Genomic DNA, 27,670 nt, shown 5'->3' on the forward strand with positions numbered 1-27,670 from the left:
GAATTTTAATGTTTCTATGTGTTTTGAAGGTAGCAAGTAGGACAGACTTCACTGAGAAAAGAGCAGCATGGTGTGCCCCACATCAGATAACTCCCATGTTAGTTCAGCATCATTTTTTTTATCTGTAGGAGACCAGACCCGTCAGTACTTGTCTTCACAGAACAACTGATTTTAAAATGATACAAACTTCATAATTATCACAGGGTCTGAACACTCAGAATGTAAGCTTTCAAAAAATAAATAGGATGGCATAATTCATTTGCTGGAGATTGATTTTTTTTCGCCAACAAAAATCTGTCTAGGAGCTATTACAGGAATTATCTTGCTACTTATCTTCATTCTGTTTCAGTAACAGCACCTGTAATATTTTATTGATGTAACTAGCAAACCAGATGGCAATTTTGCTAAATCTTGAAGAAAAAAGTAATTGATTTTTATACAGTCATTGTGTATAACAACTTGAAAATATTAAACTGGATATGCATATTGACCGACTATGAATCAAGCCATCTTGTTATGTTTGTTGATAACCTACTGTACTATTGATTGTAAGACACTGCCTTATCCTCCTGAAACTCCTGAGTGTGGCCATATCTTTTCTGTGTCAAACTTCAGGAGATCGTTGTCAGAATCTGAAAGTTCTGTGTAAATTCTATAACCCTTGCAGATCCTACTGCAAAAGCCAAGCCAATTTTATTTATTCTATTACATGTTTAAAGCTAATTTGTTTTCTGGCAAAGAAAGTGGAATACATACACAGCCTGAATATTTTTTTATTTATTGAGCTCTTAATCTTCCATGGCCAGTCAGATTGCTTATTCAAACTAAGCCAGTTAACAAGGATACAAAACACAATTTTCTCACTTAAAACAATTGCTGTAACATGAAAAATTATGCTCAACTTTCTTTATCTCTTTTTACTGCTTCCTGACTCTTTCCCACAAAATGTGTTTATTTTCTCAGTAACAATATTTTAATATATCATCTGAAAACTAAGTAGTGAAGAATGTTTTCATTGCAGCAACATCTCATTTAGTTTCAAGATAGAGAAGTCTACCAGCAACCATTCTACCTTTATAAGCATGTAAGTTCAGGTATTTCCCACCCTCCAAGTATATAGAAAAGTTACTGGTCAGCTCTGATTAAGAAGTTGCAGCACTGGGCAGATTTGAAGAGAAAGCAGTCAGTCCTGTGTGTGTCCCAGAGATAACATTAAAGAATGAGATCCAGTACAATTGTCCATGCATAAATCAGAAAAGAAAATAAATGTGGTGGTACTAGTCTCCCTATCTACCCTCAGAAAAAGGCTTTAGAGAGAAATTAACCAACAAATCACAGAGAAAGCTGGCTTACAGAATTTCCCATGTTTTATTGCTTATAAAAATAAACCAGGGAAAATATTGCAATACTGCAACCTGCAACATTGTAGTATGTAGATAATTTGCAAATTTTAGAAGCTCTCTGTCCATAGTGAATGTAGAAAACACAAAGTCCACTATTACAAAGAAAATTCTGATAAAATAAAAGGAGTTATCTCACAATATTAGCAGATCTCCACAATTAAACTTGGAGCGGAAAAAGAAAAAAAAAAAAAAGAGAGTGAAAGAAGAATCTGAAGGGTTTGCAAACCAATGCATATTCCCAGCTTTTAAGGTTTTTATTGTACAAAATCAAAAAAAAAAAAAAAAAAAACAGAAAACAGAAAAAATACTATACAGTAAAATATAAAACATTGCTTTCCAAAATTACTGAAATTTCAAATACCTTAGTTACTTTATCTATTAATATTTATTTATTTATATATTTATTCATCCTGAATTGGGATATTTCTGTGGAGGTTTTTACAGTGAAGAACTGACATTTTAAAAACAGAGAACATTTTCAAGCATCTCTGGTCTCCAAACATGTACAGATCTGGAACAATTCCTTAGCCCTTAAGAATACATACACATGATAACACCATGTCAATATTTCTTATCTGTTATCATCTATTGTGTGTTTTCTGCTTTCTTAAACAAAAAAAAAACACAGCTGTTTGTCCTGGTCCTGAAGAGCTCATGACGTACAAAGGTATTGAGGCAGGTCAAGGGAATTCCTGCAGCACAACAGACTAACATGAGAAGAATGTTTGCTTGTGACTGGACGCATATGCTCAATGCAGATTTTTGAAATGGAATTACTTTTTCTAAAGAATTCAGCACGCAGCGTGTTCCTATAACCTGTCAATGATGGTCAGCTATCCTCCTGCGGATTCCAGTTCATATTGCAGCCTGTTATGGTCCTGGAGGACCATGCCCCCATGTGCTGCAGCTGTCAGTGTGTGGAAGATCAAGATGTGAATTGCTGTGCTGCCTAGTGGGCCTGTTAGCCAGCCCAGACACGGTTGCCAGCACAGCCTCCACAGGCACATTACCCCTTCCATTTCCAAGAAGGAAGGCTAATACCGAAGGATAAAGCTAAGTATCTCACACAGCCGATGGATTACCATGATGCTCCAAAGCATCCAGCTACTAAATGAGACAAAGCTGTGAGGTTTTCACCAAAGACGAAGGCATTTAATAGCAATCTAATTCTTACGTTGCAGAGGTGCGGAGGGAACATCAGCCCGCTGCCTCCTACATTAATCCTCTAAGGAGGCAGCCTCAGCCAAGGTAAAACCAAAGACACCTTAATCTCCAGAGAACCCCAATCCCACCCGGAGGGCTTAGCAGGGCTTGGAGCCGCCGACCTGCGAGCAGGGCTGCAGGCAGCGCCTGGACCAGCGAGTTACAGCCCAGCCCGGTGCCCCCGCGGCTGCTGCCATCCCTGAGGCTCTCCTCAGGGCGCAGCCACAGCCGTGCTCCCGGCCTCCCTCCCTCGCTTCCTCCGGACCCAGACCCGGCCCCGCCGCCCGCCAGGTGGCGCCGGGCTGCTGCTGTGACAGCCGCTGGTGCCCCCGGTCCGCGACGAGAGGAGGACGGCGGCAGCCCGTCCCGAAAGCCCTTCAGAAAGCGGTGAGGGGAGAAACCCGGCCGTGCCGTACCGCCCCGCGCCGCGTCCGGGGCCCGGGAGCGCCATTTTGTGAGCGGGGGGCAGCGGGAGGCCGCCCCGGGGGAGGCGAGGTTTTCCCTTGGCGTGATCCAGCGCCTGTTGTGTGTCTGGAGGTACTGATTCTGACACGGTGCTGGGAAAAAGACACCATTGTGGACGAAAGTTATGTTTCTGGGCTTTGCTTGCAAAGGGCATGATGTTCAGGGCCACCGCATACACACAGGAGTACTGAAGGGTAATGGGGAGACCTGTGTGTGTGCGGCACTTGCATGCCTTTCTGTGAGCAGGGTGCCATGGCGTGTCTCTTTGATAAACATAGCACGTTCATTTCCATTTCTGTGGAAAGCGTCAGTATTGTGATACAGACAGCTTAATATTTCAGCAGTAATTTCATGACCCTGTGGTGATTTAGCTGCCTTTTTTTTGTCTGTAGAGGAGAGGAGCACTATCAGACGTCCAACTCAAATGCTACGTCACGACAGAAAGAGGATTACACATAGAGATTACAGCTCTCAGCATACCACATAAGTATCTAACAGAAGCATTTCATATCAGAATTAGAACTGCTACTGGAGAATTCAGCGTTCGGGTAATTCGATGACTGTCCTGTAAGTCATGTCAGCTACAACTGGAACACAGCACGGAGAGGAAATCCATCAAGTGTCTGAATGCATGGATGTTTGTGTTGCTGAGTTAGCAAGGGCCTAACAATGGTGCATGATGTCACTTCTTATCTCTAACGCCTTTGCGGTAATCCACTGCTGCAGTTGCTGTGGGATCCGGACATATGGTAAAAACTCATAAAGGCAACAGTCCATAAGGTCAACAGACATATGTCTGAAAGGCCAAAAAGTTAATATGCTGAGAAGTCTGTAAACCAGGAAGCTGAAAACAAAGTAAGTATCAGGTGTGTTTCCAAGAAGGGAAAAAGGCACTTTTGAAAGACTGGTAAGAAATTTATTTCAAAAATGTTTTTGTTACTTTTTTTTTTTTTTAATTCAGAACAAAGTTTGCATACAATTCTTTAGCTGAGTAAATATCATTAAAGAAACAAAACACAACTTCAGTCTACCAAGAAGTGTGAGAGAGCTAGAAATAATATGTATGTCAGTAGTACATTAACTCTTTCTTAGGCCAGTGTATACTGTTTCTCACTGACTTCTGGATACTCCAAAGTGTTTGATCTTGCAGGAAGCAAGCACATGTTGAAAACGTCAGTATTCAGAAGTGCCGAGCCTATACTGTGTAAAATACAAATGTAAACACTATGTATTACTTCAGGAAAATTTTAATTATACTATGCTGTTTCAAACTAAGATATATTTTTAAACAAGAGATAGGTTGTTAAACCGAGAGGTTGTTAAATAATGTTAGAATCAGATTAATGCACATTCTGGCAGTTACAGAACACATTCACAATTAGCAGATAGTGTGGATGGCTGGCAAGATTTGTTGGTTTTCTATTGCTGCTTGGTTTGCTGGCTTCATTTTGGAATTAATCATGGAAAATGCTATAGATGTTATATTACAGAAGTAAGGAGAACTCTATATGGCAGCTTTACTTGTCTCTGACTTCACTTAGCCATGGTGTCCAAGATGCCAAATTGTGCTTCTTTTCCCACTGTCAGCATGTACTTCTGGTCTGATGCAGTGTCCAACAGCATTGAAATCCTCAGGCCTATTTGTCTTTACATTCCCTTTAATTCTCTTTTGTTACCTTTTTGTCTAAGTCCTCCTCTTTCATCTTCTTACCTGCAGAATGCTGCAACCAATCTTATCGCTCAGACTAAGAATAGAAGTAGATCACCTTGAAATGACTCCTCGGTCCTTTAAGAATACAGCTCAAAACCACCTCTTTCTTTCAGAAATCTATACGGATTTTCTGCAGTTTACCTCATGGATATAACCTTTAACTTGCCTCCCCAGCATCACTTCTTTTTTCTTTTATCTTTCTGTCTTCCTTTCTTTTTTTTTTCAACCTGCTTCCTCTTTTTTTTTTTTTCCCTGTACAGACTGTGCAAGCCATTAATGTCATCGTTTTCTTCTCTACATTTCCTGCCATCTGTATCTTGCTAACTTAACACATCCCACCTTCTTTCAGACTGCATTGTATAACATACCCCTTTCCCCTTGTCAGTGCCTCTGGTTGCTTTCTGCCTTAATTCTATCTATACTAGAATAATTTATTCACTAAATTACATTTTATATGTTTTCTGCAGTCTATACCTTTTGTTGTTACTCTCAGTGTAGAGTGTTTTCTCCTTACAGATGATGGATTGAGAGAGAGGCAAAGTATGTTAATCACAAGCAATCAGGGCATTGAAACCGAGAAACATTTCACCAAAGTGGCTGACAGATGGCTCTGCACTGTAGTCTGTTTATTTCATAGCTATCTCGCTCTTCCGTACTGTCCCTATCTTCCAAAAGTTGACTGGTCTTGTTACTGGGAGCAGAGGTCAGGTAACAGCTGTGGTGCCCAGTGTTGACACTGTTCCAAAGGTCATACTTTACAGTCTACAAATTACTGCTGTCAATAAGGGAGGAATGGGTAGGAGTTAGAAAAACTCAAGAAGGCAGTGGAGTGCTGTCCTAACATCCAAACAATTTGTTTAGTCTCCTGGTGTTTTCTTGAACAAATATTCTGACTAGTACTGTATCTACCTAGAGAACGTAAATTTTTCCAGAGAGATTGTTCCAGGGTAAGCTATTTTTCTGAACATTTTAATCAGAAAAAAAAAACAAAACAAAACAGAATGGCCTTCAAGAAAATGGAAAGCTGCTTTACAAAAGTAGTATTTAAAGTAAAATACCGCGGTAAATTAAGCTTTTCCTATATTTCGTTGCTGTTGTGTGTTACACAGTATCCTAATGCTATATGCAGTACTGCCTTTAAAAGAAAGAACATCAGCAGCAGTTTTGCTATAGATTTGGTCTAACAAACTCTCAGTTTCCAAAACGTTGAAAAGTCTTTTTGAACATCTGTACTCCTTTCATCATGCAAATACCCTCCTACTGGTATAGTTACAGCTAATTCCCTCTGAATAATACTGCTGTATTCAGGAATAGTGGCATGACACTCAAGCTAATGGTCTATACATATTCTCAGCTTCACAAAGACATGAGGAATGATAGATTTTTACAGCTGTTGCCATTGGCATCATTTCTGCAGAGTGAACATGGTATCTTTTAGTGGTGTTTTTTTAAGAGGACTTGCTTTAGGACTTTGTATTTGTTTTCTTACATAAATTTTGTGTGCATTGTAGGTAGGTACTAAGGAGAGGTAAGTGATGAAAAAGGCATGATGTGCTATTTGCTGCAGGAAAGGAGTATCTCATTTTCAGTGCTTGTATCCATGAATAGTGATGTCCTTGTGACTCAGCACTGTTATACAGGAAATCACTATAAAATTTTAAGGAGCATATGTGAAAACAGTTACGTGTACCAGAAGTAAGGCGGTAATTTGTTTAAATTTACAACAAATACAAAGTTTACCTCATCCCTAATCTACTGTAAATTTTAATTATATAAAATTCATTTATAGTCAAAATCTGTTTGCGAAAGTTATAGTTCATTTGGGCAAAGGAGCGGGGTGATGCAATACTTCATAAGGTCGTTAGCTTCTCCAGCAGTTCTTAGAACAATTTTTAGTAATTCCATTCCTTTTCTTAGGATAGCCTAGCAAAATAGTTTCAGAAGGATTATTTGCCCTTGTTTTTCCTGCAGATTATGCAAATCTTAAAAGATGTGGAACCTCCCCCAAAGAATCTATAAAACACATGGAGTACTGTCATCATTTTAGCTATGTGACAGTCTGCAGAGCCTTGCTTGTTTCTTTTCATCTGAGGAGAGAGCTTATGCTTACCATACCAGGAAGAGGTGTGTGTAGGTGGGCTTGCACTTTTTAGGCCTTCAGAAGATACGGGGGGAAGTATAATAATAGCACTTGAAATTTAGACTTTGTTTAACTTCACACAGCTTTGCAAGAGAATCAGGTGGCGCAGGGAGATTTTTTTGGCAATTTTATTTGTGTGTGTAAATCATACCAGTCTGTCTTTTGGTCAGTATACTCTGAAGCAAAACTGGGGATACTTTTGCTGTAATGTTTTGTAAAAGTGCCCAGTATGTCTTTTTATGAGGTAGTGTGGGTATCTGAAGGAAGATATCTGAAGCCAATCTTCATATAGTTAAGTTTCTCTTCAAGAAGCTCATTTAAAGTGGACTCTGATATACTGAACTCCTCTTAATAAAACAGAGATTTTTCTTAAACAGTATTTTTTCTCCTTAAGCCATTTGCTGCAGGTGTACTTGTGTTTTCTTTTGAAGAAACTGAGACTATTGTTGGAGCATGACATTTTCAATGACCATTTCTATTTTTTGTGCTTATAGAGGGCATTTGACCTTGTTATAATGCAACCTGGGATATGCAGAAAGGTGTTTTTCAGTCCAGAGAGAAGATGAGCAACAATTGTTCACAGAGGTAAAATGTCATATGAGAACTGTGGTAAAATAAAATAGTATTTCATACAGATCCTTCATGTCTTACTTTTTATTTTTCTCTGTCATTATAAATAAAACACTGTACTAGATCTTGTTTTAAAATAAACCTTCAGACAAGTAACACAATTATTCCATCTGGTATGTTGCAAGCACTTTAGAAAAAGTGATGCAAATTGTGATGTATCTCAAAAAAACCTATGTAAATTACACATAAGCACGTACACATGCAAATGCAAATTCATATCATGAACAGGCTTATTCAGCACCCCAGCTGTCAGTGTGATAATGGTTAAAACTTACATTAAACAAGGGAATTCATTTTAAAAATGATGCTGTCTAGCTGAGCTGTTCTGTCCTACCCCTGTGCTTCACAACAGGACTTCTCTAAAAATTTTCTCGGCTCTCCCGTCCAGCTTCATAGATAAAAAGGAAAAGCAAATAAATCTTCACTTGTTCCCTCAAAGGTGAGTTGTACAAATGGGAATGACCTTGCAGAAGCAATGTGAGGTCAGATCTTTCCATTGGCATTACTGTATCCAAATGTGTCACAAAACAGAGCACAAGTTAGAGCTATTTGAAGAGTTGTGTTCTGCCACCTGGCCCAGTAAGCCCAACAGGCACTGGCGCTGACTCTTGAAGGACTGTGTTCATGCAGGACCAGCATAAATAAAATGGTCTTACAGCTTTCTGTATTACCTTGGCAAGCAGTAGAATTTCAATGCATTTGGACATGAGACAGCATCTGAGAATCCATGGCTACTTTTCTTATTTTTTGCTGAGTGGATCATATGTTCACTTGATGTTGTTGCTGTAGTGTGCATTTCCAGTAATGTAGACAAAAATGGAAGAGAATTGTGAATTTCAAGGCTGGCAGGGGAACAGGAAGATGACAGAAACAATACTGAATTTGCACTATTTTATAATACTGAATTTGCAATGCTGTAAACAGCATTGTCACAGCAGTATTCACAAACATTCTCACCCAAGTGACTTTAGCTTTTCTTTTCACCTTTGGCATTCCTCAATTGTTGTAAAGGATCTCTCCTGGAATTTCCATTATCCACTTATCCTCTACACTTGGATTGCCTGTCAGCTATTGCTGCCTCTGTAATACATTTAAGACAGAAGTTTGACATTTGAACTACTAGCTGTGGTTGTGGGCAATCTGCCTTGTTCTTGGTCTAAAGGAGCCACAGATTAAGATAGCTTTGCAGCATCTGGATAAGCATTGCCTTTCCCTGCATGGAACATCCATCTTTAGTGTGACCACACTTACTGGTTTGCTGAACAGTGCAAATTTGCATAGATTATGTGAGTCGATAGAAGACAGATTATACTTCTGTTTTGGGAAAATCTTTTGCTTTCCTCATCTGCTCAAGGATTATTGTCTTATGCTTCACATTCATCTCTTCTCCCTACCATAATGCTAGCTATGGATGAGAGATGGGTTTATTTTTAAACAAAGAAATATCTGGAAATCATTCAGCTGATGGGCATTTCCCTGTAACAAATTCTGGGTCTGAGTGTTTCTAACTTCAAAGATTTATTTAAATTCAAGCATGGGCTGTGCCTCCCTGAGAAAAACAAACTGATATAGCAGAAAAATGTCATACAATACACACAGGATTGGTTTAAAATTGGTACCAATGAGAAAGGGATTAGGTACAAAATTTTGATCTTTCATTTAAAGAAGCGTGGTCAGTCTATTAACTAAATTACACCATACAGTTTAGTGGGCAAATAGTTTTGTTCCTTAAGCCATTACAGGACGTGAAAGTTTTTATGGAGCTAGGAAAAAAAAAAAAGGAATGAAAGGGTATGTGCAGTTTTTGGCTTATATTACACATTATTCTTGTTTAAAGAGAATAAAGCATTGATTTAAGTGACAGAGAACAGAAAACATGGGACAAAAAACGTTAAAGCCTGCTTTGATACCAAGGTGATGTTAACCTTGAATTTCAGTGTTTCTGCTCTCCTGACACTAACCCTTGAATCTACAGTCCCAATGCCTATTGCTAGGACGAAATGAGTGGAAGATGGACACTTTTAAAATCCCACTCCTCATCTCCAGTCTTTGCTGGTATATTTCCAGTGTTACTTTCTGTTAATGTCATGTCTTCTTCTTACATGTAATGATGTCCACCACACAAACAAGAATTGTAGCCATTTGAAATCTCAAAAGCCACAGGAGAAAGAGATCTTAGTGTTTTATTGGATTCAGACTCAAGAATCTGTGCAACCCTCATGGGAGAATTTTACTCCTAGTAAACATGCATTATTGAGCTGGGCTGTAGCCATTGAACTATTTTATTTGAAAAGCCTAATTCTGTATTTGTGTTACTACTGGCTGCTGAAGAATTTTTTTTTTTTTTTTTTTTTAGAGCAGGGGGTTGCATTCAATGCTGGCTTCTTTATTTCCTCCATGGTGACAGTTTAATTCAGCATTTCTTCTGTGTAATTACATTGTTATATTCAAATATATAATTTGGTCTTTTGTGTTGTTCTGGTCATTGCTGTCTTGGATACCAAGTCAGGATTTCTGTAACCTGTTTTTCCAAATGTCCTCTCCTGGTGAGCAATGTATGCAATACCCTTCAGAGCATTTTGACAAAGAATATTAGGTACATCAAGGAATTTCTGATAAAATAACATCGTGTTTAATATTAATGTGTTTACTCTATACCATATTTGCAGAACTCCTAGGTCTGCTTTGAAATTTACTTGAATAAATAGTTGATAAAAGAAGTAATAACTTACGTGAACAAACTCCAGAATACCAAATGGAGAAACAGAAGCTTATGTCACTGCAGTTTCTCCAGATTGGTCTGCATTTTATACTCGAGATTATTAAGAATTATTCATAGAGTCATCATTGTATTTCATGCTGGTAACAAGCTTGATTTGGAAAGACTTGGGAAAATACACTTGTCTTTTCTGTACCTACCTTGTTAACCTTAATTTGAGTGGCAGCTACTAGTAAAGTCTGAGACAATTTAAAAACTGAAGTAGCGTCAACCAATCATATGAAACAATATTCATCAAAATGTGCCACGAAGATAATTCATCAGATTTTACAGGATAGCTAAACCCACCAGGGTGTGTGTGTGTATGTTTATGTGCACAATCTGCTGAAGCTGAAAAAACAACTGCTTGATGAGTGTTTCTTCCTTTGTACCAGCCTACCCACTGAGCTGGTAATTATTCTTGCTTTTTATCTAATCATTGTAAGACAGCAAACAATCTTTTCTCCTGCTCTCCTCCTTCACAAATTACATACAAGAAAGTCTCTGTATTCTGAATCCATTTTTAATTTTCTCCTATCCATCACAATTAATTTTAAACATTTTAAATTATATATACAGTAATTAATGCTCTTGAAAAAATAACACTGTTTTTATGAGATAGTTATACTCATCTCTTATTCCATTCTAACAGGCAATGGTCTGAGTAAAAATCCGTGAAAGGTAAAGGAAATATCATGTGTGTTCAATCAAAGTATGTCAGACGATTCAGGAATGCATTAAAGAAGAAATAGCTAATCCCTTACTTCCTTCAAACACAGCAAGTTGATTATACCAATAACACTGAAAGGAAGCAATGACAACTTATTTTAGATTCACAACTCTGAACATTTAATAAAATATGATTTTACAAATCACAAGGCTTGAATTTCAAGGGAGCCTATATCCCACAGTCTAAAATCCCATGTAGTGATACTAAATCCCATTGAATTTCCCTTTAAAAATATTTTTTCTCAAGTCATTCAGTATGGACATAATTTATTTATAAATAACTTAGTATACAAAATCCATGTCACCTTATAGTGGAACATGTATACCTGAATGAAATGTATATATTCTAAGTTCTTCCAAACAAAGGCAGTTCATTTTCTCTGTATTTGTACATAGCACAACATTACCAGGGCACCCAAGCTCATTACACAAACATAATAACAACAGCAGCAGCACCATTAATTTTGTTCTCCATGAGGTAAATTATATTTCTTCAAAATTTTATACGTTATATTTTACAAAATATCATATATGCAATATATAAAATGTATTAGAAAAAGTCTCTGGTAGTAGTAGTAGTGTATACTCCTAGAAGTACATTAGGATTAGAATGCAACAGATTATTACTTCAATCAAATGGGAAAATGCATGTGACCCAGAAAATAATACTTATATATTCTAACAATACAAAAACAACTCAGGGAAAAATGATGCTGAGAAGGGTTCATACAGTTCTATGAAACTGAGAGCTTCTGTTATTGGAACACTGATTCAAGACGATGTCTTAGATGTCCATGCCTGTAGAATATATTCTTTCATTTTGTTTTGTTTCATTTTCTCTTCTCCTTTTAGTAAAACTGAAATGTGATAAAAGACCTGTAGTGTATTAAAAGAGTCTCAAAGCAATCAGTACCTAGAAATAAAATGAGAAATAGGGAAATATTGAGAAGAAGAGGGAGATAAAAAGAGGGGGAGTAAGAAAAAGCAAAAGAGGGAGAAAGTTGAGATGGTAGATGTGCAGTAAAGGAAGAAAGCAAAGCTAACACATCAGTATTTTGGATAAAGATTTCTGTCTGAAGTTGCTTTTCAACTATTTCAGTCAGTAATGTATTATCCTACTTATCTGACCTTTTTCTTAGGCAGCTACTGAAATCTTGCAGATCATAACTGATAGGATTTTTAAACATCTCTCAGGTTTGTCCTAGTGGTATATGTCGTACCTGTAACCAATCATTATTCCTCCTATAGAAGATTAGTATTTTTCATTAATTTACATAGAAATTTTGCAGTCACCAAATTTGATGTATTCTATTTAAATTGTTTGTATATGGAAGGTATTGAAAAAGCATTTATATAGTCTTTTAATAGCACTGGCACAATAATATCCTCTTTCCATCAAGTCCTGCTTGAATTCATATTGCTAATATTCACAATTGCCTTGGTACATGTAGATTAAAAATAAATCAATTAATATAATAATGGCAGTCATCACTTTTGAAGTAGAATTATGAATATTTTGTGATATGTCTAAAATATATATCAAACCTGAAGAACAGAATCAAAAGCCAAAATGAAATGAGTCATGTGGAAATGCTGAGAAACAACAAAGCAACCAACATGCAGAAAGGAATCCAGGGAAACCACATGGCTTGAAACAAAAGGAAAACAGACTGTGTAATGGAAGGCACACTGTGCAGATCAAGCAAACACAAACAGCATACAATAATGTACAGAAATGACTGAAATAAGACATGAAACACAAGAAAAGGATTAATGAGGCAGACAGAAAAATGGGGTCCTGAAGTGCCTAATAATAACAAGGAGGGGGGGGGAAGGAAATGGAAGAACAGTATGGCTAAAGGAAATGTGCTGCACAAAGCCGATCACCCCACTGTTTTTGCTTTGACACTTTAAAATAATGGGGCTTTTGTCTAGGGGTCTAATCCAAGGATAAGGCTAAGAAAACAAAATTTTGGCACCCTGATACCATTCTGTGAAAGAAGTCCAAAAGGAATATTGAACTCTTATTCTGAGAGCGTGTACTTTGCAGAGGTGTAGTATTTTATTCAGGATTTTATTTTTTTAAACTGCTTTCTATTGACAATAAAGTGCCACAGCATCTGTCTAACAGGACAGAAAGGTAAGAAGAAGGATGTAGAATAGTAAAGGGAGGCAGATTACGGAGCTGTTTGAAGAAGCAGGGTGCCACTTCTCTATTTTCAACAGCAGTTTCATTTCCAAACTGACTCCTAGTAAATGGTGTCAAACATATTTCTCACCAGCCCAGACTGCAGAAAAACCTGCAGGCTCTAACAGAATGATGGCTATACAAGGTGTAAGGAAGTGACCAAGCAGACCAAACCAAATGAACTGAAAGTTTGTAAGTTGCTGGCATGAAGATAATAAACTGATTAATTACAAATACTTTAATGGATTTAAGCAATCAAGAAGAGGTAGGGCAAGAATTTTGGGTAAAAATTAAGAAGTTCAAGCAATGATAAATGGGTTACTGAATCTGTTGTAAATTTTACATTTAAGCCTCCATTTCTATTGCCCAAATAGAGGAGTTTTATTGATTTTTTTATCAAATACAATCTTTTTTGAGATATTTTATGGGTAAATGCTTTAAGAATAATGATGTTAGAACTGCATAGATCTGCTGAGCCTACCTTTATTAACATATTGATATTAGATTGATATAGATACAGCACCTTGTGATTTGTCTCTTCTTAGGGATGTATCTAGCATGAACAGCTAGCCAATAAATGAAGAAGTGAGTACTGGTAAAAAAGATGTTAAAATCTTGATGACAATGAAAGAAGACAGAGGAAGCCTTTGTTTTACTGCAGTTTTGGTAACAATGGAGATTACTCTGAAGTAAAGGCAAAACAGAAGTGTTAAATCACTTGTATATTTCAGAAGGCTAAAAAACTGGAAAAAAAAAGTGAAGGGTCAAGGTGAAGGGATCTTCTAAAATGATAAAGGCAGCCATTCAGGCATGGTCTGAAGACAGAAGTCTGTGTCTAAGGAAGGGCAACAGCATTTTCACAGCTGGAGAGCTTGCAGTTCCCACCAAGGCAGCCCATGAACAGAGGAAGTGGAACCACCTTCACAGTGTAATCAGTAATTAGTAAAGTAATCAGCTTTCAGGTAAAATGCACAGGACTGTGGCTCAATGTCACCTTTTACCCTGCCATCTCCTAAGTGTTTGAGACATGATCTGTGTGTGATGCAGGCTGGTCCCTATCCATAATGGAGAAAATAATACTACACTGTTTTTTTGTTTGTTTTTGTTTTTGTTTTTGTTTTGTTTTGTTTTGTTTTGAAAGAAGTATAATTATACAGAGGCCACAGTGGAACAATTTTGCCTTCAGCATATGACTTATCAGCAAGTGTGATCTCATAACAGCACATGCTAATTGATTATATCTACCTATCATCACAGGCAAGTACTAGAAATGGTTGTAACAAACCTAGCTTTAGTAAGAATAAAGCCCCAAATAAGTAGTAGGAGTCTGTGTTGCCATTAGCAAAGCCAATGAAAACAGGAAACACTGGAATGGAAAAGCTGTTCATTATTGGAAGCATTGGTGGAACTAATTTTACGTTTAAATTTCTGTCACTTCATTTTAATTTTAGTTGCTTCCTGTTAATGGAAATTATATTTATTTACAGTATTTGCAAAAAACTTTGAAGATCATTTCTTTCATTCAGCCTAACCAAATTTATCACTTAGTCTCCCTTGGTGGGTGTGGGTGTGTGTGTGTGTGTGTGTGTGTGTGTGTGTGTGTAAACACAAGATTTTTCACTAATATCAAACTCTTCAAATGCTTTGTTACTTCAAGTAAGCACTATGTATCACTCGGCTGTTCAGTTTACAATGCAGGCTCATTACCATACTCATTATTGTGAATTATAGGAGTTGCCTGGCTGGCCTTCATTAACCATCTGGCAGTTAAACACTGATTTGTGTTTATATATAAAGTTAATTTTACAGAAGCACCTGAACATCCACTGGAAACATGGATTTAATCAGTTTCTCAGTATTTCTGCAAGACCTCAATGATTTTTCCAAAATCATATTTTGCTTTACCTTTACTACCTTTATTAAATTATTTATATACATGGATGACATCACATAATTGCATGCCTGCAATAACAGAGATCTTTTTTTTTCCTTTTTTTTTTTTCCCTCCTTCTGTTGCCTGCTAGGTAAAATGATCGTTTTTCTGCCATAGACAGTGGCTGATGTAATGAGATCCTGACCAGGATCAGCTTTTCAGATGACATTTTTCACAGAACAATAGTTTTGGGCCTAGAACATTACAGTTTGGCTTTATTGCTTCAGAAAAGGTTGCCACTTTCTTTTATACTTTTTAATTTATTATTTTTTTTTAATTTTCCTGAAACATTCATGAAAATATAATTCAAAACCTACATTTCCACTCTGGTGCTCATAAGACGCTGGAAAGGATCTGAAGAAGAAGTAATGCAGATTGGATATAGCTCCTTTTTCCTTTATTCTGAAAAATTGCTTTTCTTCTAGGTCTTGATCATTCATAATCTTCAGTGGAAACAAAATCATTTGTAATTACTGCACTATCGTTATCAAATATATGAAATCATCAAGGTTTCCAAACAGCCATTTAAAAATATTTCAAAGATCTTGTAAATATTGTATTATATTAACAGTTTGAAAATCTCTAACGTCAGAACCATTCTCTCAAACTCTTGGGAAATATATTAACTTCAAATTACAATTTTGCATCTTCAAAGAAGTCTCCATCTTTCTCAGTTGTATATTTCTTCAAATTATTTGCCTGAGCCTAGACGCTAGTATTTTTTTCACAAGGTTTTCCAGCTGAGTGGGTGCTTTATCTACCTCATGGCCTTGTGCTTCTGTGTCATTAAGAAAATTCACCCTAGCATTGACAACGTATATAGTTCCTCCAGGCCAACAAAACTCCATATGATGAAACTCAGAGATGAATCACTCATTCTTGAAGGTTTCCACAAAAACAAAACAAAACAAAACAAAACAAAACACTGTGAGCAGACTCTGTGTAGCCAAGAAAAGAAGAAAAGTCACTGATCCGTTTAAATCCTTTGCAGCACCTGCTGGTGAATCCAGATACCAGGGCCCCACAAAGCTGGGGTGGACAACTGGACAATTCAGAGAACTGGCGGGGACATAAGGTAGGCTAGATTCAAGAGGAGATTAACTGCCTGAAGTGGGATTTAGTGGTGGGTTATAAGTACCTTGATCTACAGCTAGGATTTTGAAAGGTGATCCTAATTTGCTGCCTGATCCTGGATGAACCTAAAGGTGAAAAGCTTCTTACGTTCAGGCTGTTTCATGGATGCCTGAAGGAATGAATGCCCTTGAGATACCTGGGTCTGCCCTTTATTCAACCAACCCAGGACAAATGTTCAGAGTCTGCTTGAGAGCACTCGCTTTGCTTTGAAATAAGCCATGGGGTTTTCTTCTGTTTCCATATTAATTTAGGTTCTCCCTCTCAAAGGATATAAACACTCGTTTTATTCCTTTCTTAAGAGTTTGTCATGTATAGTAGTACAGAAATACAGTAGTAAATCATAGACTTGATGAAAATTAAGTAAATTCCAAATTTCAAATAGATATTGTCCAGATTTAAATAATGTAAACTCCCTTTCCTTGCATTTCCCCTTAGCTGTGCTATCAAGTAGATGTATTAACCATTCTTCCACTGGGAACATGCAATTTATCTAGAAAGTTTGTGATTATTTTGGTCTGTTTCCGCAAGTTTAGTGAAGCAGATATGCAAATATTTGCCTGACATAGTGAGACTGTCAGTATTATCAGCAAGGCTGACAGTAAACTAATCTTAATATAATTAAATTGTGTCCTGCAGATCCCCTGCAAAAGCTTCCTTTTAAATTGATTTACCTTTGAGATGCCATATTAGTGTTCTCAGCAGGTATGCCCTGTAAACCAGGATTAGGACCACTGCTGGTATCACTGTGCAAGGGTAAATGATAAGACCCACGTGTTAGCTAAGGATCTGTGAACAAACATGTGGTCTTTTGACACTTGTTAAAGCTGTCCCGGACTCTGAGTCTCTCGACAGGATATAGTATTCACCATCCTCAACAAAACTGACCAGAAATTTGTTCCTAGGAAGGAGAAACCATCCTACAAAATCCGTGTCAGCCTGCTCACATTTTTAGAATAAAGCTCCAAGTGTATTTCGGACATTTGACTGATAAAATTCAAGCCCTATTCTTTAATATTCTCTTCCTAATAACACAAATATTGTTCCTTTGAGATAATTTCTCTGTGCAGAGATTGTCTGCCTATCAGGAATTTTCTGCTGAGTTTCTGTACTCATGCCCTGCTCTCCAAAATTCCGCAGGGCTGTTGAACACAGAGGTGCTGGGGGTGGCGTTGGGAGATGGAAGGGAGTGAGACTAAATGTCTCCGCATGGCCCTGCTCTAGTTTTCTCATGCTAGCTGTCTCCTTTTGGCCCCCATTGGAGGTTGAATTGGGCTGGCAGAGTGATCCCTCAGGGCCTTTTTTTTTTTTAAGTCCTTGTGTGCTCTCTCCATACACGAGAGAACTAGCCTCATTTCTTATTTAAATAATGTAATTTTAACTAATGCTTTCATTATCTCATTTTGAGTTCCCACTTGTTAAATTCTTCTGACAGTAGAAATAGTGCAAAGAGCACACTTTCTGGATTCGCTGTTTGTACGACAATTATTTAATTTAAGGCCATATACGATCACTTTATTGCTGTAGATGGAACAGATTTCCATTCATAATAACACCTAATGGCTTTTGAGCAATTTTCATTATTTGTCAGCTCTTGTTCTGCCTTCAGATTCTCAGAAGTCAACATGTCAAATAAAGGATTTCTGCTCTTTGCTGTACTGATATATATAATTAAGCTTAGAGGCTAATAGATCTTTGGATTGTGGTGGGATCAATTAGCTATGCTATTCCTTTCTGTAAATTGCTAGAATGATAGAAGTACCATGACAGAAAACAGAAAATTGTTTAGTTAAATTAAACTCTTCTTCTTACCTTGCATTATTATTATCAGTGGCAGTTGTAGCTGTGAAGCAGTAGTAGTAGTAAACATTGTAGGAATAGGTGTACTTACTTAATAACAATAGAGAAATAAGCTTGCATGTAATCGATGTGCAGTGGCATGTGCTTCCAAAGCAGTCCACAGGATAACTTGTAATGAGGATTTCCACAGCACTGTTACTTTTTGTTTCTCTTAAACCAATACTCATTACTTCTTAAATCTTCTTAAATGTAGTATGATTTTTCATATAATCAGCACTGAACAATTATTAATTTAAGCACCTTTGAAACATGAATTGCCATTTAGAATAACTATAGCATTTTCCAAAGAATTGAGCCCCTAATGTAGGTATATACAGAACTTTCAATTACATTTTATAGTACCTATTGCAAACCACTTTGTTCTACTAGAAAATCACATTCATTTTTGAATAGTACTGGCACCTTTAATGATCTTTATTGCTTTAGTCATTGCTGCCATAGCCTCTCTATCCTGTTCAACAGAATATATCAGTGTAGCCCTTTCCTTTGAAAGAAGGCATTATATTTTATCAAATGTTAAATATGTCTTTGTATAAACAGTTGTTACTGCTCCTCTAAAACTTACCTGTTTGGAGACTGACCAGTTGTGCACATTTTTGATGTGAAGCAATGTGCGTACATTTTCCAGGAAACATTGTTATTGCATGGATAAACTTCAAATTAATTTCACTATTCTGTTCAGCTGCACAGTAGGATTAGGTGGCAGTAGCCAGTAATCACTGGTTTAGCATTACTCCATATTTTGGAATATATATTTCTGGGACAGTTTGTGAGAGTCATTATAACAGACATTCTGGGGGAGATAGTTTTGACTAGGTGCCTTAGCTATTGCCTTGATTGTTGGTTTGCACAAAGCATTGCATGCTGTCTTCAGCCTGCAAGTTCCTGGAGAATGGCTATTTATACTGTATCCTTTCTGTATACAATAGTGAAGCAGCCATCTCTGGAGGACAGCAGCATTACCACTGCTGAGTGAGATTTGGCTTTGCATAATTACCTATGCGTGCTTCTTTTTGGATGCCACTTGTTCTGCTTAATCTTGCACTGCTTGCCAGCCTGAGGTGAAAGCGCAGTTAAGACTGGTGTTGTGTTGCATCGTCTCTGTGCTGGCTCTGCAGACTTCCCAGTGAGTCACAAAAGCTGTCAGTCAGCATTTTAAAATCTTGCCTTGGCTCTATCACAGCACCACGAGCTTTTTCTCATGTTTCAAACGAACATCAAACTGTTCAAAGTCAGGGTGTCAGCTTCTGCCTGCCATTTGTAAACATAACTCAAAACAAATCACCTAAGAATCGCATTGGACTGCAGAATGTGAACTGTACAAGCAACAGTTTGGGCTGTGTTGAATGTAGGAAAGAGTTACAGATTCATTTGAGTCATTGATAAATAGTTATCACGGCAAGAATATATATCAAAATTGCACTGGTTCTCTTAGCTTTTATCTATTTGCTGAAATATATATATATATGTATTTTTAATCTAATACTCCTTTCATATTCCTGGGTGTAGTGTGATTATAGTGGACATTATTACCTTTAGACAAAGTAGTCCATCTTTTTCAGATGTTTTGCAAATTACGTGCATACGCTTAATGTACTTCATCATTATATTACATAAGTTTTTCTTCAAATACATAGCCAGCTGAAACTAAATTGCATCAGAAAACTTTCTGTAATTACACAAGGAGGACAGTATATTTAGATATCTCACACATTATAAAATAAATGACTCCTCTTGCAGCTCAGTAGATTGGACTGGCCTTTAGGTTTCATTTACAATGATCCAGAACACTGATAATTAACTTGTGGAGTCAGTCCATGAATATATAGTTGAAAGTATCTGCTATTTTGAGGAAGAAGATTTAAAGGGAAGAGAGCACAGAAAAGGGCACATTCATTTTTTCTGTCATGTTTTGATAGTCTAGAATATGCAATGAGATTGCTTTAGTATATGGACAAATACACTTACACGTAAGAAAGGCTGCCATATGGATTCTAAATAGTTGAGGAAGGACATCTGGTGATATACTATTTAAAAAGATTAGTGGTTATTTTTTCTTACCAGTGCTATCTCATAGTGCTAATATGAAAAGCTAATTTTCAAAGTTACTTATAAATATCTGAAGTTTAGCATTGACTTTCAAAATTACATTTCTTGAGGTTTGCTTCTTTGTAACTGGAAAAAAACTTTCATGGTTGCCGATATTCTGTATTTTAAACACCCCACCCCCAGCTCCCACCCCCACTTCTCACCCCTTCCTTGCCCCATAGATCTGTCTAAACACTATTTTTAACTAGTATTAGTAAGGTGCAGAATATGGTGGTCAGGAACAAAGTGCTAAGCTGGAGACAGCAGGATTAAAATGTGTTAAGTGCTTTTCCAAGAAGCAAGCTTTAGTGGAAGGAGGACTCGTGCAGTTTTGTTGGTAACTTCATTCCAACTTCTTTTACTTATACAAGAAGTTTTATTTATTCACTATATTGTCTATCCTCTAGCAGGAAAAAAAAAAAGTCATTAAAAACTTGCTTTAAATGGTTGTTCAAGTAGCAATATGAGCAATGAGAACAATAAAAAACAAGAGCTACACATATCACCCACTCTGAAGAACCTAAGTGCTAATTAGAAAACTTTGCAACTTTGACTGAACATGGTGAAACCAAATTAAAAAAGAGAAATTGCCACTGAGTTTGGGCATTTTCTATGTGGACAGCTGTCATTGACAGAGAATCCAAAATATACAAACAAATGAGTATGATTATTTTGATAATATACTTCTCTAAGTGTCATTAGCAATCATGGCTGTGGAGAGCTCAGATAAACATACTGATCTACATTTGTTCCGAGAGTCATTTAACTGAGGAAACAACAAAGTCTTCAGTCCTCTTACTCACTTCTTTGTTAAATAAGAAGTAGATCAGATGTCAGTGATGGTTGTGGGAGGAAAACAGTGGGACTATTTGTTGAAAATTTTCCATCTTCACTGGAACAATGGGTGCAGAGAAAAGAAAGAGGTAGGTGTGGGAAAATCTCTGGTTACCTATTACCTAAGGAAAACAGCTCACTGGATGTGACTGTGGAAGATGATCTACTTCATGAGGGAAAGCTAAAACAGTAATTTATTCCTCTCTAGCTCAAAATAAAATAGTACTGGAATACACTTCTGTCATGGGCCACTCAGTTATAACACTGGGCTGAAACCAGTGAGTCAATGTAGCCTAGATAATAAAATATTCTAATTATATTGGGTTGAAATTATAAACTCAGTGCAGCCCTTGGCTTTATCATGCATTAGAATTTTTTCCACAAGCCATCACCAGCTAATTACTCACCCTTATCAGGGCCCAGCTACCAAAGACCTCTCATGTTGTCTCCAAATACTAATGACTATCACACCTTTTCCCTTGTTAATAATAATAAGCTTCTTTGCTCCTTTATATAAGCTAGATCTCTCTCTCTCTCTTTTTTTTTTAAATCTACTTATTGCCCCCCTCCCGCCTTTTTTTTTTCCTTGGTTTTATAACTGGTATAACTGGTTGAAAGAATTAGTTTACAGTCATAGCAATCGTTCTCAGCCTGAAAAGAAACCTATTGTTTCTCTTTTAGACTTGAAAAATGGATTGCATGTCAGGTAGCTTGTTTATTCCCAACAGTATCAGTTAGTATAACATAGGGTGTAATCTCTCCCAGCAATACTTTCCTCATTCTAGACCTTGGGGACTTTACAATTCATTCAAGTACTGTTGCTGAATTATGAGTACTGTGCCTGTAAGACACAGATGGACACTTGCAATGTTTGTTTGTAGAATTATTGCTGTATCTAACAGCAGTCAGTCACTGGGCAGACACTATCTGGACTGACAGATGAAAAAGCTTAAAAAATGTTTATTGACGTTAATATTGTCATGGGCAGCAAGAGCCTGTCACCTTATTGTGTTTGGACACATTTTCCTAAAAACTGTCCAACGTGAGAATCATAAAGCCATTTTGCCATGTAAACCAGAGATAAACCATTGCAAACAGATTTTTTATGTTTATCAGTCACACAACCATTGTAAAACACAGAGGTCTCATATGTGGTTGGTCAACACAGTATTATTTGTACATAGCTTATGTTTTTAAAAGTCTTATTTAGTGCAAAAATTAGTAACCTATTTTTTTTTGAATGCAAAATTACAAAGCCTGCACTTTCATGTATTTTTTGTTGCTGTTTGTTTGTTTTATGAAAAAAGCAAAAGCAAAAGCAAACACTGCAGTAAATATCTTGATATAAATTTACTGTTAGAGGAGAACTAATGGCTGAAAAATATAAAGCGGCTTTAAAAGCGCCCCCCTCTCCCCCACCTCTATGGCCATAACAATACATCAATATATCATGTAACTTTTCAGGGCTCTTGCTTTTCATAGCCAACAAACTAGGTATGTAAGCTATGTTCTATACAATGATCTTATTACACGAGTGATCGGTCCAGTTACAAACTACAGAAACTCATTGTCATGTTTTTATTATTTTTTTTCTTTTCTGCTCAGAAGTGGAAAATCCTATTCTATTGGTCTATTCTTGAAACCACTTATGGCATAACATTTTAATTCTACATAATTAAAAGTAAAACAGAGGTCTTAAATCATGCCCTTCACTTCTTTCATTTCTTACCTGAGGCCAAGGGCTTTTGCTGAAAGCTAAAACTTCTTCTGCTAATCATAATCTGAACAGCATTACAGTAAACGGCACACTCTGAAGGCTAGTTGGCTGAGAGTTTCTGTTCTGTACTGTATTTTAATACCAGTCTGTATGACTACTTTTCCGTGAATATGCACAGAACTCAAATATTTGCACATGCAAATCTAGTAAATCTAGTAGCTGCCTGAGCAAACATGAGCACACTGTTGAAACTTCCCATGAGCTTTTAGAAAATCTGCTGTAAGATTCTGATCCAAGTCTAACCTGACGTTACAAAATACTCAAAGTTCATGAAGACCAAAAAACAACATTCTTTTCACACTCAGGGGCTAAATTCGTAGGCATTGGTAGGTAGCTGCCATTGTACTATTTATTATGTATTTATAAAGTCTTATCTATTATGCATTTAGATATTATGTATTTGTCTCTCTAGTGCCCAGTCACACTCTGTGAGTCTTGCATGTAGCATTGCTCTTTTCCTACCACCACCTCTGATCTGTCTGTGCCTCTTCTCTAATGGCACCTTTTTGTCCTGCAATCTTTTTTGCCTTTTCCAGGATATAATTCAACTGCATAAAACTTTTGATTCTCCTTACATTTACAGAAGGGAAGAGAGGAAATAGTGGAGAAGTTCAGGACCGCACCTCCAATTTCCATCACCTGCCAATTTCCATGAAAATAATTCTCCTTTCCTTCTTGTCTCTCCCCTCCTCTATAACTACTTCCCCCACCTCCACTCTCCCCCCTTTACCATAGCATGGAAACTACACTAACCACTTCTTCTTGTGCTTTGGGTTCTTGAGCAGCAAAGACACTTTTAAGAGTTTTGGGTGTAGTTTTCTTTCCAGTAGATAGAAAACCTTGCTGTTATGAGTAATGAACTCCTGGGACTTGGATAATAGCTACCCTGTACACCAGTGTTAGCATCAATGTCCATGGGAGGAGCTCATTTCTGGGGTGAGTGGGCAGAGGGGAGGAACACTGATGGGAGGACGAAGGTGATGCCCTGCGTATGTGGGTGTGCACCTGGGTGTGCACACACAGGTGTGCACACACAGGTGTGTACATGCATGCGTGACTGTCTACAGAGATTCCTTTGGTCACTGCGAAATTCTCATGTGTTTGAATTCTATAAAACAGAGGATTTTTCTTAAAGTCTATGAAAAGTTCAGCAGGCAAAAACAGTATCAATACTGGATGTAAACAGCCATGGAAGTTTTTGATTTTCTTATTTTCTGAAGAGGTGATTCAATCACTTAGGTTTTTCTGTTTGAATAAATTATTTTTCCCAAGCATAATCAAAAACGCTGCAGTGTACTTGCTATCTTTTTCTGCTATTGTATTGTATACTATAATATTAGAAATATGTCCAAGTAAGGATGAAGACTCTCCTGTGTTAGGCAGTTCTCCATTAGTCAGCAAGTCATTTATGCTGTGCTTTGAATGGTCCTTCTAACATTTACAGCGTGAGTCCCAGTGATTGTTGTATGTTATAGATTCCTGAATTGTTATGGTGAAGTCTCTGAAGAAAATTAATCGCTTTTATTGCAAAGGTAATTAAGCTTGCTTGTAACAGTTTTCAAATCTGATTGGAAAGCAGACAAGATTAACAATTGTATCTGAAGTTAAAAAAAATTGGTACAATATGGTTTCATTTGTCCTTCTTAGCTTCTGATTCGCTGATAGAAAAGTAACTAAATTAGGGAAAGATCACAGACTATTTTAATAAAGATGTGAAACATCCAGCTGTGCATGTATATTTATAGTTCTGCATTCTATAAAGCATATTTCTCGAGAGCTCATAAAAAGTGAGGGAAATACGACAGCATGAAACTTAGATGATAATCAGCCAGGGCTTTTTGTCATTTCTTATTTTGTGAATAGGCCAGCTAATGGCAGAAATACTTTAAACACAGGTTTTAACAAAAATGTTGACAGATATTTCTAATATTTATATATATATATGCATATATATGCATAACAATGTGTGTTTTTATATGTATATTAGTATAGATGTGTATGTCTGCATACACAGAGAGAATAATACAGAAGCAAAAACATTTGCACTGCATGTATAGGTCTGCAGTGCCCATTCACACAAATGTTTTGGCTGCTCTGTCAACAGTAGTGAGGCATAAGGCTTCTGAGTCTTGATTCAGATATTTGCCCAATCAGCTTGTTTACTTTAAGTTTATACAAAAGCCACTGAAAAATAACTTCAGAAATAATTTCATAAGTTTTTTAGAGCCTGAAAATTTAATAATCATGTTTTTGAATCTGAACCCAAAGAACTTTTTTGTCTTGAAGTCCAGTGAAGGATTGAATGATAAATATACTGCACCATGGAGACAGAAGAGCTGTGAACTTTTCAAACGCTTTGGCAGCAAAGTGATTTGTCAGAAACAATAAAGGACTTAAATATATCATCCAAAGTGAAGCATTTGCTCTCTGGGTGAACTTTTCTAAAAATCACACTAAGTCTGTTCTAAATTAATCCATGAGATTTCAAGTACGTAACAGAGTTGAGTATGACCTAGTGTATCTAAACCTGTGATTTACCCTAAACTTATGATCTAGAGGCTCTTAGTGAAATTTTACAGCTTGGAATCTTTCAACAGTGTTTATGATGGTTACCTGAAGATGTACATCTCATGTAAGAGAAAACTTGCAAACAATAAAAAGGTTTTCTTGATGGGTGGAAAGATGCTTTTTTTAGGTTATTCTATAACAATTATTAAAAGTCAATTCAAAAGTGCTGTATAGTTATGTTAGGTTTGTCCTAACCTTCATGTGCTTTATTCTGCATGGGAGGAAAACCTCACACCCTGGAAGGCCCTGCCTTCTTGACCTGCAAAGCACTGGAAGCAGAGACCTCTTCTTGGGAGTTATCACTACTAGGTTGCTCTTTTCTTGTGTGCTTCCCTACACATCTGCGCTTAGGCTGTAGGCCTGAGATAGGATACTGCATTGAAAGGACAGGATACTTGGTATGATTCATTATGACTCATTTTATGTTCTCATAGTCCATTTGAACTCACCTCAGCCCAAACCGAGCATAACTCGTCAGGGAGACAGCTGCAGTTAATTACTCTATTTCAACTCAACCTAGGGAAATTTAGACTTGCTGAAGATAGTTTAAACATAAATCACTGAAAGAAAAGGCCTTAAGAGATCTCCATCCCCTGTTACACTGTACACCTCATAGTTGTCCTCAAAATTAAATGTATGGTCACATTGCAGATGCCATCTCCTTTTGACAAGTCTATAGAATGTTTGGGACAGATTTCTACTGCTGATTTCTCTTCAGTCTTGTTCAGAAGACTGGATCTTGTGAGTCAAAGGGTCAAGTTCAATATGTATGTTACTCAGTGCTGAAACTCCTCAGAGATGTACCCTTATTTCTTTACTCTGGACTGGTATACACATAATTAAGCTTTTGAAATCATTTTCTTGATGTTAACTACTATGAGTGGTTACTTTTAGTTGTTTACAATTATGTTCAGAAGCTTACATCATGAATCTAGGCATAGGACAGGCCTGTGATGTTTTTGCTTTGCCGCACTGAAGCTAGATTGGATAGGAAATCACACTGAAGTCACTGGGGCTGCTAGTGGATTAACGTACTGCTCATTGTGAAGAGAAGGACTGATGGAACCATGCCATTCATAAAAATAGGAATGTGAGTAAATTACATTTTTTGAATATTATTAAAAATGATTATAAAAATTAGATAAAGATTTTACTCCCTGATCTGCAGTCATACATTGGATGAAATTATACTAATGTTGCAAGAATTGTAAATACAGATTAAAACTATACATTTGTCTTTTGATAAAATTAGAAGATTATTTGGAATGGGGATTGTTGTTCATATTCTTGCACAAATAGAAATAAACAATTCTTCACTGTCAGGTAGAACTATGGCTAAAAGCTCTGGTCAGCCTTGATGTCTGCCAACAGCAGATGTATGTACAAAACCACACAAACAATTATTCTTGCAAAATAAGTAACTGAAGATGTCACATGCAAGGTAGGCATTTATGTTGAAATGCCTGCTAGGTAAGTATTGATTTGTTTTTTCAGGTCTATAATCCTTGTCTCAATTTTGACATATACATCCAGATGTCTACCTGCTGAAAATTGATTTTTGAAGATCATTTTGGAAACAAACAAAACAAAACAAAACACACACAAAAAAGAACAGTATCTTTTCCCATGGAAGCACACATTTAGAACTGAGTTAGTTGCTGAACTCTCTTTCTACTCATCCCCTTTTCTGGAAAATTCTCATTATTGCAGGATACAGTACAGCCACTCTTTAAAATGAAATGTGGAGTTCTGCCAAAGAGGAAAAAAGAATAAGTTCTGCAGGAGACATAGGGACTGGCTTTAGGACTAAGGCTATATTGGTCTTATGGAGATTGCATGAGGGCTGTCACCACCATATGATGGACATTCAGATGACAGTCCTTTTAAGATTATCATTAAATGTTTTTTTCTTTTTTTCAAGAAAAACTTGACAGTCACCACTACAGCAGACAGGAAGGCTGAGAAAAGCAAAGAAATTATGTTCTGTAACAATGCAAGTCTGAGGACTCCCAGTTCTCAAAAAGTATCCATTCCTATGCCTAAATAGTAGCTACTGGAACAAGTCTTTTATTATCCCATGAAGAAAACACAGGCATGTGTAAAATACTTAATGTTTGGACCCTAAGATTTGAAAGGGCCATTGCATCTCACCAGCTGACTCTGTCTTGCTCTCACTGGCATGGAAATTTCAATTGTCTTCCATGAATTCTAAAGCTAGGTTTGAGAAGAACAACTTTTCTGAATGAAGCAGG

At 37.0% G+C, this 27,670-nt stretch overlaps 1 long non-coding RNA gene across 1 annotated transcript; it reads left to right on the forward strand.

Moving 5' to 3' along the window:
* Window positions 1–445: 445 nt before the first annotated feature.
* On the forward strand, window positions 446–11,027 carry LOC310890309. The gene is made up of 3 exons (XR_014577170.1): window positions 446–3,143; window positions 3,464–7,507; window positions 10,963–11,027. It is a non-coding gene; the product is annotated as an uncharacterized lncRNA (long non-coding RNA).
* The last annotated feature ends 16,643 nt before the right edge of the window (window positions 11,028–27,670 follow it).

The sequence above is a fragment of the Anser anser genome (genome assembly GCF_964211835.1).
Source record: "Anser anser genome assembly, chromosome: Z".
Classification (NCBI taxonomy): Eukaryota; Metazoa; Chordata; class Aves; order Anseriformes; family Anatidae; genus Anser; species Anser anser.